The sequence below is a fragment of the Notamacropus eugenii genome, chromosome 7 (genome assembly GCF_028372415.1).
Source record: "Notamacropus eugenii isolate mMacEug1 chromosome 7, mMacEug1.pri_v2, whole genome shotgun sequence".
NCBI lineage: Eukaryota > Metazoa > Chordata > Mammalia > Diprotodontia > Macropodidae > Notamacropus > Notamacropus eugenii.
This window is the reverse complement of record NC_092878.1, coordinates 69,021,320-69,034,186: the sequence shown is the minus strand read 5'-3', so window position 1 is coordinate 69,034,186 and position 12,867 is coordinate 69,021,320. Positions and strand designations below refer to the sequence as shown.

Below are 12,867 nucleotides of genomic sequence, written 5' to 3'. Positions count from 1 at the left end.
ATGAACACATTTGTATAACTCCATATTGCCACTTTCAGATTATTTTCCTATTCTCTACATTCTGGAGAATTGTTAAAATTCCTTCTAGCTCAACATTTCTGGCATTCCATTCTTGTACTATCTTCTTTCAGATTTTTCTTACAACAGCTTTCTGAACTTTTTGTGGTATATAATTATGATGGTATATTGCTATAGTATAAGAAATAATGAGCAGGATGCTCATTATTTACTTACATGAACTGATGCAAAGTAAAATGAGCAGAACCATGAGAACATTGCGCAAAGAAAGGGCAGTATTATATGATGGTTAAACTGTGAAAGACAGTTATTCTCAGCAATGAAATCATCAAGAGAATTCTGAAGGACTTATGATGAAAAGTGCAGAGAAAACAAAATGAAGGAGGCTGGACACACATCAAAGCATCCTTCCAAAAAAAAAGAACTCATTTCTTTTGGTCTCTTTCCTTTCACAACATGTCTAATATAGAATTATATTTCATGATTGAACATGTTAAATCTATATCAGATTACTTAACATCTCAATGAAGGAGGGAGTTGAGAGAAGGCAGTAGAAAATTTGGAACTCAAAATTAAAATTAAAAGAATGTTAACATCGTTTTTGCATATCAATGGACAAAATAAAATGCTAACTAAATATTTTAAATTTCCCCAAAAACTGCAGCTTATTTCAATTTTGTTCCATTGGTTTCAGACTCTTTTCTCTTCCCCATATTGAAAAATAGGAAGTATAACTTCTTGCACCCTTATGGCACCTTTGCCATTTTCCATGATATCGCAAATATTACTGACAGTGGCTCAGCCATAGCATTTGTCAGATACTATAGAACTGAAGAATTTGGTTGATCTTGTCCAAGAGTCTACCTTACATTATTTCTGAGATGTGAGATCTGTTCAGTTTAAAATTAAGTCTGCATTGGCATGCTCTCTAGAAGTAGAACAAAACATAAAGAAGTAGGCATATGTCTAGTTCATTTCCAAGGAGGCAAATAAAGAAATTGCTGCAATTCATTTTTCTATATAATCAAAAGCAAACGTGGTTACCTCTCATTTGTTCACCTCATCTTTTTTATGTTTCCAGTGAACGTAAGCCAAGAAACACTGAGAATACAATTATAGTTTATTCATTTTCTAAAATGTGTCCAGTATTGATGGGCAGAAAAATAACAACAAAATAAAAAAAAATAAATTATAGTATATGGTAATAATTATCACTGTAATGAGAAGATATGGTTTACCTAAGATGGAAATTAAAAAAAAAGCAGTATGATTTGTGAACCCAGGTCAAATCCGTTTTTACAAATTTGAGAGACAAAAAATTTAAATTGGTGCAATTCTATGAAGAATGCATGAAACTATAGATAGCTTACTGTCCAATTAGACCTGACTTTCTCCAGGTTCCATTTCTTTTATTGTTTTTATCTGCTTTCTCTACTCTTGGCAGGCATTAGTTGCTGATATGGCTAAGTATAGATTTCACTACACTCTCTTGTGCTACAGCTACTGGTACCAGCCTATGAGAACATGAAACTATTTTCTATTGTATAGGAGACAGAGGTACACACATTATAGGAGATGTCAACATTGTAAAATTATTCCAACACAGCATTTTCTCTAAGCTTCACAAACACCCTTGTACTTAAATGGTCTGGGTTCATAAATCGCACTGCTTTTTCCCTCCCATATTGAGTAAAGGTATCTTCTCATTATAGGGATAATTATTATCATGTGCTATAATTTATTTTTTTAAAATTTTGTAGTTGTTTTTGTTTCTCCATTATTACTGGACACATTTTAAGAATATTCCTACTCTTTACTGGAAATGTATATATATATATATATATATATATATATATATATATATATATATATATATATATATATATATATATATATATATATGTATATGTATATGTATATATATACATATATATATATATTGAAATAAATTGTATATATACATATATAGAAATAAATTGTGTTCACATAATGTTAAGAAGCATCTTAGATGATTACAAGTAGCTTCATCTAATAAAATCTTAAAAAGTATGTGAGGGAACAAATTTACAGAAAACATATGAAATATAATTAAGCTAGATTATTGTGAGAGTATTTTTTTATGGAAAAAAACAACTAGGAAAAAAGATAACAAATGGACAATAAACTTAAAAATTGTTTGGTTCTAGTGATCTATTCTAATTATTGGCAGTAGCAAAAGCACAAATTTATTCCTCTAATTCCTGATGAACTACTTATCCAAGATGCAATTGCACTTCAGAAGACAAAATTAGAAAACAAATTATTATATCTGATTAAATAGAGACAAAGGAAAATACTACTGAAGGTGAAGATGACAACTTTAAAATCACTCAGTGATTTATAATCAATATATCTCAAAGAGAGAAAGATTCTTAAAGACTGGAATATAACATGGAAGATGTTTTCCAACAAAAATAAGTTGAAAAATCAAGTACTGTCTTATATTTGCTTTCTCATTCCTATGAAACATCGATGGGAAATGTGTGTCTATATATGTGTGTACACTCATTTATGTGTTTGTGTGTATGCATACGCATGTTGGAATCATCTTTGATGAATATATGCAAAGAGACCTGTCTTTGGATAAACTTGTGATTGAGTTAGTTGATTAGTTGTACATCTTAGATAGGTGTTTCATGATATAGATAGACAATAAGCTTGACTCAAATTTAGCTAAGAAGAGATAATGAGGATTTGACCCTTTTCTCTTTATTTACACAAGGCAATTTTTTAAAAATTTTATCTTATGATCAAAACAAACATTTACATTATTTAGTGCAACCAAAAGATGATTTTACATGAAAGTACATGTCTACTAATATACAATAAAATTATCACGTAAATGTCTTTTTTCTTCCTTCCCTCTGCCCTAAAGATGGCTACTATTAGATATAAGATAGATACACACATACATATATGTGTATATACAAACACATATACATACATACACATATGCATATGCATTTGCATATACACAAACATTCACATGTGCGTATATATATGTACATATATATATATACATAATTATTCTATGCATACTTCTATTTATCAGTTCTTTCTCTGGATTCATAGAGTATCTTTCATCATATGTCATTTAAATTTCTTGCCACAAATAGAGAAATGAATTGAATAAACTCAAAAAAGTGAATTACCCAGGTATACAGCTAATATGGAGAAAACTAGGACTTCAACCAATACTTTCTAATTCCAAATCATTTTTTTCTCCTACATAAGAAATCCCTTGCATCTTCAAATTTGTAAATTGAATAATCATATTTTCTATTTATTTGCATATCATTGATCAAAATGTGGAAAAACAAGGTCAGAAACAGAACACTTTGGCATGCATTTAATGACTTCCTTCAGATTTTACACCTATCCATTAATCAATTATAACTAAGTGTCTTCAGTCATGTATATACCATTTCAATGAACTGAATTAGCATAGTGCTTCATTTTTCACCCATGCTGTGAGGGCAATTACCATTTGCTATTAATAACAGCTTTGTATATTATACATGCATAATGTACAATACGTAAATGTAAATTTATCATGTGTGAATCAGACTGATATTCTGTTGAATATGGGCTGCTACTTCTTATCCAGAAGGCTAGATGACCATTTTGAAGAAGAGATTCCTGCATGAGTATGAATTGGCATGACAGTCTCTGAGATAATTCTAACTAATAAATTCTTTATTTCTCTATATATCAGTATAAGATCCATATTTACCTTTAATAGGACTATCTTTTTCTTGTTATATAGATACATTTGTCCAAATTTCTAAGTTGTCTTCTCATCTTGTTCTTTGTCACATGTTTGGGTGTTTAGTTCTGTGACAACCCAAACATAAAGGAACAAGGATAGGGAGTGGACTCATACCTTGCCCTCATATCAATTATTCTTAATCTACTTCAGAAATCATTCTTTTAACCTTTCTATGGGAGCACAGAGAGACAATATTTCTGACGTTCTCTTCAAATAATAAAATATGCTTGCATTTATAAAACACATTTTCTTCAATTCGATACCTTCTGGATATCTTTTGAAGTGATGGTTTATTCTGGATTCTTTTAGAAAATTTCCCAGAAAACACTGTGTCCCTGTACGATTTGGCTAGCCACAATGGAGTCCAGTATGCTACTTGTAAGTAGTCTTATCTGTTTCTTTTTTTAGCAACCTGAAAGTAACAAGTAGCTTTCAGACATAATCAACTGCCACAGAGAAAACTCCAAGCCTCTCAGCCTTCACTAGCCCTTCTTTTGAGTCATTTATTGATAGTATCATTTCTTTCCTGTGTGCTTTCTTACAATGTCAAAAGTTAGAGTCAATAGCATACTTATCTAACATCAAATTTATAGAAAAGAGAATTACACTCTCTCTCCTGAAGAGCAGGAAATGAGAAACAGTTACTTGGAGTAACATCTGTAATCTTGGAATGCCAGGTATGTTTGTTGATTTGTGTTTGTTTTCGTATTTTATTTATTTTTTTTAACAAAAGGCCCTGTATAATTTTTAAATAGGGCTGCCATTATGGAGAGATGAGAGAAATAATTGCTTTTTTTCTCCTGAGGTAGAACAGAAAATAGAGTCTTGGGCTTAAAGTCAAGAAAATCTGAGTTTAAATCCTGCTTCTAACACTTACTAGATGCCTCAATATGTACAGGCCATTTAATAGCTCTCAACCTGTTTATTTTCTTTTCATTACTTTTCTTTTTTTAAAGGTTAAGTTATTTATTTTTCGTTATCATCATTAATTTCCACAAGATTTTGAGTTCCAAATGTTCTCCCCATCTCTCTCCTACACCCACCCCAAAACATGGTGTATTCTGATTACCCTTTCTCCCAATGTGCTCTCCCTTCTAACACCTCTCCCTTCCCTCATCCTCATTTTCTCTCCTTTCTTGTAGAGTAAGACAGACCCAATTACCTATATTTCTTATTTCCAAGTTGCAAGCAAAAACAATTTTCAACATTCATTCCTAAAACTTTTACTTCCAACTTCTCTTTCTACATTCTTCCCCACCCATACCCACTTAGAAAGCAGACAATTCAATACAGGCTATATATGTATAGTTTTGCAAGAGACTTCCATAATAGTCATATTATGTTAGAATAAATATATTTTCCTTCATCCTATCTTGCCGCCGTCCCATTAATTCTATTCTCTCGTTAGACCTTGTTCCTCCCCATATGGGTTTACTTCTATTCCTTCCACCCATTTGTCCTACAGTCTATCATCCCCTATCCCACTTATTCCATTCTCCCCTACTTTGCTATAGTGTAAGATAGATTTTCATACCAAATTGAGTGTGCATGTTATTCCCTCCTTAAGTCAAATGTGATGAAAGTAAGCTTTGCTTTTTTCCCTCTCAACTCCACCCTTTTCCCCACCATTGAAAAAAAACTTTTTCTTCCCTCTTTTATGAGAGATAATTTGCCCCATTTTCTCTTCTAAATATATTCCTCTCTCACTCCTTAATGTTATTTTGCTAGATACCATCCCTTTCTATTCAACTCATCCTGTGCCCTCATTTATGTATATATATGTGTATATATATATATATATATATATGTAATGTGTTTGTGTCTGTGTTTGTATGTATGTGTGTGTGTATAATCCCTTAAACTACCGAAATACTGAGAAAAGTCTCAAGAGTTACAAATATTATCTTTTCATGTAGGAATGCAAACAGTTCAACTTTAAGAAGTCCTTTATGATTTCTCTTTCCTGTTAACCTTTTATGCTTCTCTTGATTCTTGTGTTTGAAACTCAAATTTTCTATTCAGATCAGGCCTTTTCATCAAGAATGCTTCAAAGTCTTCTATGTCACTGAAGGACCATTTTTACCCGAAAGTATTATACTCAGTTTTGCTGGGTAGTGATTCTTGGTTTTAATCTTAGCTCTTTTCACTTCTGGAAAATCATATCCCAAGCCCTTCAATCCCTTAATGTAGAAGCTGTTGGATTTTCTGTTATCCTGTTTGTATTTCCAGAATACTGGAAATATTTCTTTCTGACAGGTTGAAATATTTCCTCTTTGACCTGGGAACTCTGGAATTTGGCTACAAAATTCCTAGGAGTTTCTCTTTTCAGATCTCTTTCAGGAGTTGATTGGTAGATTCTTACAATATTTGTTTTACCTTCTGGTTCTAGGATATCGGGGCAGTTTGCCTTGATAATTTCATGAAAGGTGATGTCTAGGCTCTTTTTTCTTGATCATGACTTACAGATAGCTGCATTGTTTTTACATTGTCTCTCCTGGATCTATTTTCCTGGTCACTTGTTTTTCCAATGAGATATTTCACAGTATCTTGTATTTTTTTCATTCTTTTGGTTTTGTTTTGTACTTTCTTGGTTTCTAATAAAATCATTAGCTTCTATCTGTTCTATTCTAATTTTTAAAAAACTATTTTTTTCAGTGAGCTTTTGAACCTCCTTTTCTATTTGGCTAATTCTGCCTTTTAAAGCATTCTTCTCCTCATTGCCCTTTTGGATGTCTTTGCCAATTGAGTTATCCTACTTTTAAAGGTGCTATTTTCTTCTTTTCATTTTTTATTTATTTTGGGGGGTCTCTTTCAGTGAGGTGTTGGCTCGTTTTTCATGATTTTCTTGCATTACTCATTTTTCTTCTCATGTTTTCTCCAACCTCTCTTACTTGGCTTTCAGAATCCTTTTTGAGCTCTTCCATGGTCTGAAACCAATTCATATTTATTTTGGAGGTTTGGGATGCAGCAACCTTGACTTCCTCTGACAGTATTCCTTGTTCTTCCTCACCGGAAAGGATGGAACAAAATACCTGTTCACCAAGAAAGTAAACCTTCCATAATCTTTTTTTCTCCATATTTTTGGCATTTTCCCAGTCACATACTTGACTTTTGAGTCCTTTTTCAAGAGGAAGGTATATGCTGAGGACCTGTAATTTCAGTTCCTCCAGGTGGCACAATCAAGAGTGCCTGTGCAGTGTTCTAAGAACAACTAAAAACTTTTCTGCCAAGAATTTGAGTACAGTTCTTTCCCCACAACCGCCTCCAGTTCTACCACACCAGAGCTCCTCCTCACCCCAGGTTTGGGCTCAGAGCTGAGATTCAGATCAGTGCTCAATTCCCCAGGGACTCTAGACTGAGGGTTCCAAAAATGGATGCTCCCTCTGACATGGCTGCTGGTGGTCCAGACTGTGCTCCTTCTTCTGTGTGAAGCAGCCCTCCCACTGACCTTTGAAACTGTCTGTGGCGTCTGTGGGTTGAGCAATCTGGGAACTGTTGCTGCTGTTGGTGGCTCTCTGAAGTCTCTTCCAGGTCCTGTCCTTACCATGCCATGCTAGACTGTGCTGTGCTCTGTACCTGGTGCCATAGATCCTTCCTGTCCTCCTTCCAGGCTGTCTTGGGCTGGTAATCTCCTTCCCTCTGTCATTTTCTGGCTTCTGCTTTTCTAGAATTTGTTTGGAGTCATTTTTTTGCAGGCATTTTATGAGATATGTGGGAGACCTTCTACAGATCTGTCTTTCTACTCTGCCATCTTGGCTCCACCCCACCACCACAGGGATGTTCTAGAAGGCTCTGGCCAAGCCTAGTCAAATAGTTATAAAAATGACTCTAAACAAATTCTGGAGCTGCAGAATCCATAGAATGAAGGAGTGAAGCAAACAAGACAGCCTGGAATATCACTGGGAAGTGTTAATTGTGCCACATTGGGAGCAGAGTGAAGTCCAGTGGGGGCTGCAAGTGCATGGAGGAGATCTGTGCAGGCCTTAAGGTGACTTAATCTCTTGCACCTGTGGTGGCTTCTAGACTTCATGACCCCAAAACACTGAGGATAAATTGGAAGGTAAGTGGAAAAAAGCTGTTAGAGCAGTGCAGGAGAGTGGAGCCATCTGGGTCCAGCCCCATGATCAGAGAAGGGAGAAGGGGAACAGAAACCTGCAGCAGCCACAAAAGCAGCAGAGGCAGCTGCAGTCACTGTTTCTGGGGCTCTAATACCACAGATTGTGGGGGGATTGGGCAGGTGACAATACAACCCTCATTGCCCCACTGGAAGCAGAGAACTACCTTGACAAATAGCTCAAAAGTCAAGTAAATGATTGGGGAAATGAGCAAAAACCTGGAAAAGAATTAGACTATAGCATTGTGCTTAGGTGACGAGGAAAATCACAACATGCAAACAGAAGACAACAAAGTCAAGCTCCTCTATCCATAGCCTGCAACAAAAATATGAATTGGAGCTTACGAATGCAGCTGCTGCTTCTCCCTTCCCCTCCCTCGCCCCTCTGTGCATTCAGGGAGCCAGGCCTGGGGCCGCTGCTGTCACTATTGTGGCCTGCCAGCCCCACATCATGGCTGAGATGCTCTCCACCACCACATCCTACACAGAAGATGACTTCTGCTGTCCGATCTGTCAGGAGGTGTTGAAGACCCAGGAGCCCACCAGGGCCTGTCAATAAGTTTTTTGTAGAAAACTTTTCCTGACTGCTATGAGAGAAAGTGGAATACACTGTCCACTCCATTGTGCAAATGTAACTAGAAGAGAGGTAGCATGTCCTGAATGAGCCTTAGACATTGAAAATGTCACGAGGAAATTTTTTGGTAGCTGCAGATGATGTACAAAACAGAATAAATTTTATAGTGTGAGACATCATTACAAATCTTGTAAGAAGTATCAGGATGAGTATGGTGTGTCCTCCATCATTCCAAACTTTCAGATCTCTGAAGATTCGGTAGGGAATAGTAATAAGAGTGAGACATCTAAGTCTGATAATACAGAGACTTCTCAGGGAGATGCGAGTTGTACTAGGCATTCTACATTGAAGTGTCCCTTGTGTCAAGAAGAAAACTTTGCAATACAACGATTACTGGATCATTGTAACAATAGTCACTTCTTTCAGATAGTCCCTGTATCTCTTCCATAGGGAGATTCTAGATAAATTACTAGAAATTTTGTTAGTCATCTAAATCAAAGACATCACTAATTATGGAGAATTTGTGAATCTTCAGATAGATGAGGATACACAGTATCAGACTGCTGTTGAAAAATCTTATCAAGTAAACTTCTGAAGGTTATAGTCATCTGCATCTTCTATCTGCAAGTGCCATCTTTGAGGGAAAAGCAACATGAACATCAATAATCTGACGTGTATGTTCATAAAAAGGAATTCAGTCTACTGTTTCGTTTTTATTGTAAAACAAGCATAGACTTTGAGAAACATTTTCTTTTCATCCTTGAAAAATGGAGGTTATAGTATTACTTAAAAAGTATTGAAAGGAACTTCCATGTGGTAATGGTGAAAAATGGAGTCTGCTGATATAAATGTTGTACCTTATTCTTTTTTATGTTAAGGTTTCTTGAACTTGTCTTTTCTTAACTTTTAGTTTAATGTAGTTTTTTCCACTTTATCCATTGTGCAGTAAATGATAGTAACAATGTTTTTAAATGGATTAAACCCTTATAAATCTCAGCCAGTTATTATTACTACTATCAAAATGGAAATCTTAAGAACTAAATTGGGAAAAGAAATGTGAGTGATACAAGAAAAACTAGTCAACTGCTTGCTAAATGAGACCCAAACAATGCTGAAGAAAATAAGACTTTAAAAAATGGACCAACCTAAATGGCAAAAGAGATCCAAAAAACCAATGAGGACAAGAATGTCCTATAAAACAGAATTGGCCAGATGGAAAAGGAGAGCAAAAAGCTCAATGAAGAAAATAATTCCTTAAAGATTAGAAAGAAGCAGATAGAAGCTAATGACTTTGTGAAAAATCACATAATTATAAAATAAAGCCAATAAAATAAAAAAAAATATCAGAAAATGTGTAATATCTCATTGGGATAAAAGTGACCTCTCAAATAAATCCAGGAAAGGCAATTTAAAAAAACTTATGGAGTACCTGAAAGCCCTGATCAATCAAAGAGACTAAACACAAATGTTAATGAAATTATCAAGCAAAAGTGCCCTGATATGCTATAGCTGGAGGGAAAAATTAATATTGAAAGAATACCCAGAATGTCTCCTAAAAGAGATTCCAAAATAAAAACTCCTAGGAATGTTATAGTCAAATTTCAGTTTTTCCAGGTCAAGGAGAAAATATTGCAAGCCTCTAGAAAGAAACAACTTGAGTACTGTAGAAACACAATCAGGATAACACAAGATCTAGCAGCTTCTACATTAAGGGATTAAAGGACTTGCAACATGATATTCCAGAAATCAAAGGAGCTAGAATTAAAAAGAGAAATCATAAGGGACTTAATAAAGTTAACTATTTACCTTCCTACATGTAAAGATCATATTTGTAACACTTGAGGCTTTTCCCAGTGTTTGGGTAGTTTGAGGGATTATATACATATAGACAGAGGGCACAGGGTGAGTTGAATAGGAAGTGATATCTGCAAAAATAAAATTAAGGGGTGAGAGAGGAATATCTTGGGAGGTGCATGGGAGAAATGGAATGTCGAAAATTATCTCTCATAAAAAAGGCAAGAAAAAGCTTTTTCAGTGAGGGGGGAAAGGGGAAATGTAAGACAGAAAATGTGAAGCTTATTCTCAGCATATTTGGCTTAAGGAGAGAAAAACATGCACACTCAATTTGGTATGAAAATCTATCTTACACTACAGGAAAGTAGGGGAGAAGGGAATGAGTGAGGTGTGAGGGATGATAGAAGGGAGGGCAAAAGGGAGGAAGTGCTAATTAGAAGTCAATACTTTGTGGGAGGGAAAAGATCAAAAGAGAGAATAGAGGAAATGGAGGGCAAGATAAGATGGTGGGAAATATAGTTAAGTTTTTACAACACGACTTTTATGGAAGTCTTTTGCATAACTACATATGTATAACCTATATTGAATTGCTTGCCTTCTTAGTAAGGATGAGTGTGGAGGAAGGAAGGGAGAGAAGTTGTAACTCATAGTTTTAAAAACGAATGTTAAAAATTATTTTTGCATTCAACTGGAAAATAAGATATATAGGCAAGGGGGCATAGAAATCCATCTTGTCCTCCAACAAAATAGAGGGGATGGGCATAAGGGAAGGGAGGGGTGTGATACTAGGGAAGGTACACTGGGGAAAGTCAGAATTCAGAATTCAAGGTGTCTTCGGGTGCAGGGAGGGAAGATATGGGGAGAAAATTTGTAACTCAAAATCTTGTGTAAATGAATGATCTTAACTAAAAATAAATTATTTAAAATAAAATAAATGTTTTGACCTCATTGCATAATCTAACATATAACTCTCAAAGATGGATGATATTCAAGTTTGCCTAAAAAACAGAAGAGTTTTTCAATTATATACCTACAGTTTAAAAAATATTATGATGAGTACCAATCAGACTACAGATTTTAAAGTTACCAAATCTTATTCATCTAAGAAATTCCCTCATAAAACATTTATTAACAACCTATTTTCTTCTGATCACATTGGTAGTCATGGAGGAAGTCACACAATTTAACTATCGCAGGAATGATCCTGTCTCTCACTAATCTTAGCTTCTTTTGAGCAGATAAGACAACAAAAAGAAACCCAGACATTTTTAGTCAACAATAGTTTACAATATTAAGTTTTAGTTTTGGAGGGAATTACCGAAAAGATGGAATATGGAAGGCTTCATGAAGAAGGTAACATTTGAACTTGATCTTTAAGGGATATGAATTAATTCAACATATGGCAAATAAAGTGACAAAGGAGTCTACTTAAAGTATATTTAATTTCATGAGCAAGGGGCCAGTGGTGAGACAACAAAAGGCAAATTTAAGAACATGGTAGTCCTGCTTGGTTAGAGTAACTGGTGCATAGAAGGAAAGCGTATTAGGACTAGAAAGTAAAGTTGCTACCAAATCACAGAGGGCCATAAATGCCTGTTGAAAAAAAATGTATTTTTTTAAATTGAGAATTTAACTGCCATCACTTCCGTGCGTTTTAAAAGAGAATATTATTTAGTAAGCAATAGGGAGCCACTTAAAATTTTTGAGCAATGTCTTGATCAAATCGTTGTACAACTAGGATTATTTTGGCAGAGATTTGAACAAGGAATTGGTGGGATTAAAATGAAAAGGTCTATAAAGGGACTGCTACAATTGTTTGCTGAGGCTGCTGCTGTTGTTGAATTATTTCAGTCACATCTTTATGACTCTTTGTGATTCCATTTCTGGTTTCCTTCACAAAAATACTGGAGTTGTTTGTAATTTCCTGCTCTAGCTCATTTTACTAATGGAGAAACTAAGGCAAAAAGGGTTAAGTGGTCACATAGATAATAAGTGCCTGAAGTTGAATTTGAAAACAAGTTTTCCTGATTCCAGACACAGTGATTTCAGCTATATATTACTGGAAATATGAATAGAGAGAAGGATACAGTTCTAGGAATAGCTTGCAGGACTAAGACAGAGGTGAAGTAGTCACTTATTAGATATAAAAAGTAAGGAAGAATCACAAAGATCTTTCAGAATTGGAGATTTCAGATTTCGAACAGAATTCAAGAAAATATAATCAAATTAATATCTCGGAAAAATAATAACTCTAAGTGGTGATCCAGGCAAGGACACACCTTCCACTTTTGTATAAGTTCAATTTATTCAGGAGTTCTTTTGTATCTGTTTATTAAAAAACAAAAACAAAAAACTATTTTTGTTTGTTTTTCCTTTTTTCTTAATTAATCTCTTAGAAACTTCCAATTCATTACTACTAGTAATATCTTCTGAACACAAACAGAACATTTATGATAATTTCTCTTCCATATGAAATCTTTTCACATACTTGACTTGAACTATTCAACCAAACTTCTCTGTTTTTTTTTTTTTCTTCCAGGATACTAATGTCTAATTCCT

At 34.6% G+C, this 12,867-nt stretch overlaps 1 pseudogene; it reads left to right on the top strand.

Moving 5' to 3' along the window:
* The first annotated feature begins 8,391 nt into the window (after nucleotides 1–8,391).
* On the top strand, nucleotides 8,392–9,149 carry LOC140514287 (E3 ubiquitin-protein ligase RNF138-like; annotated as a pseudogene).
* The last annotated feature ends 3,718 nt before the right edge of the window (nucleotides 9,150–12,867 follow it).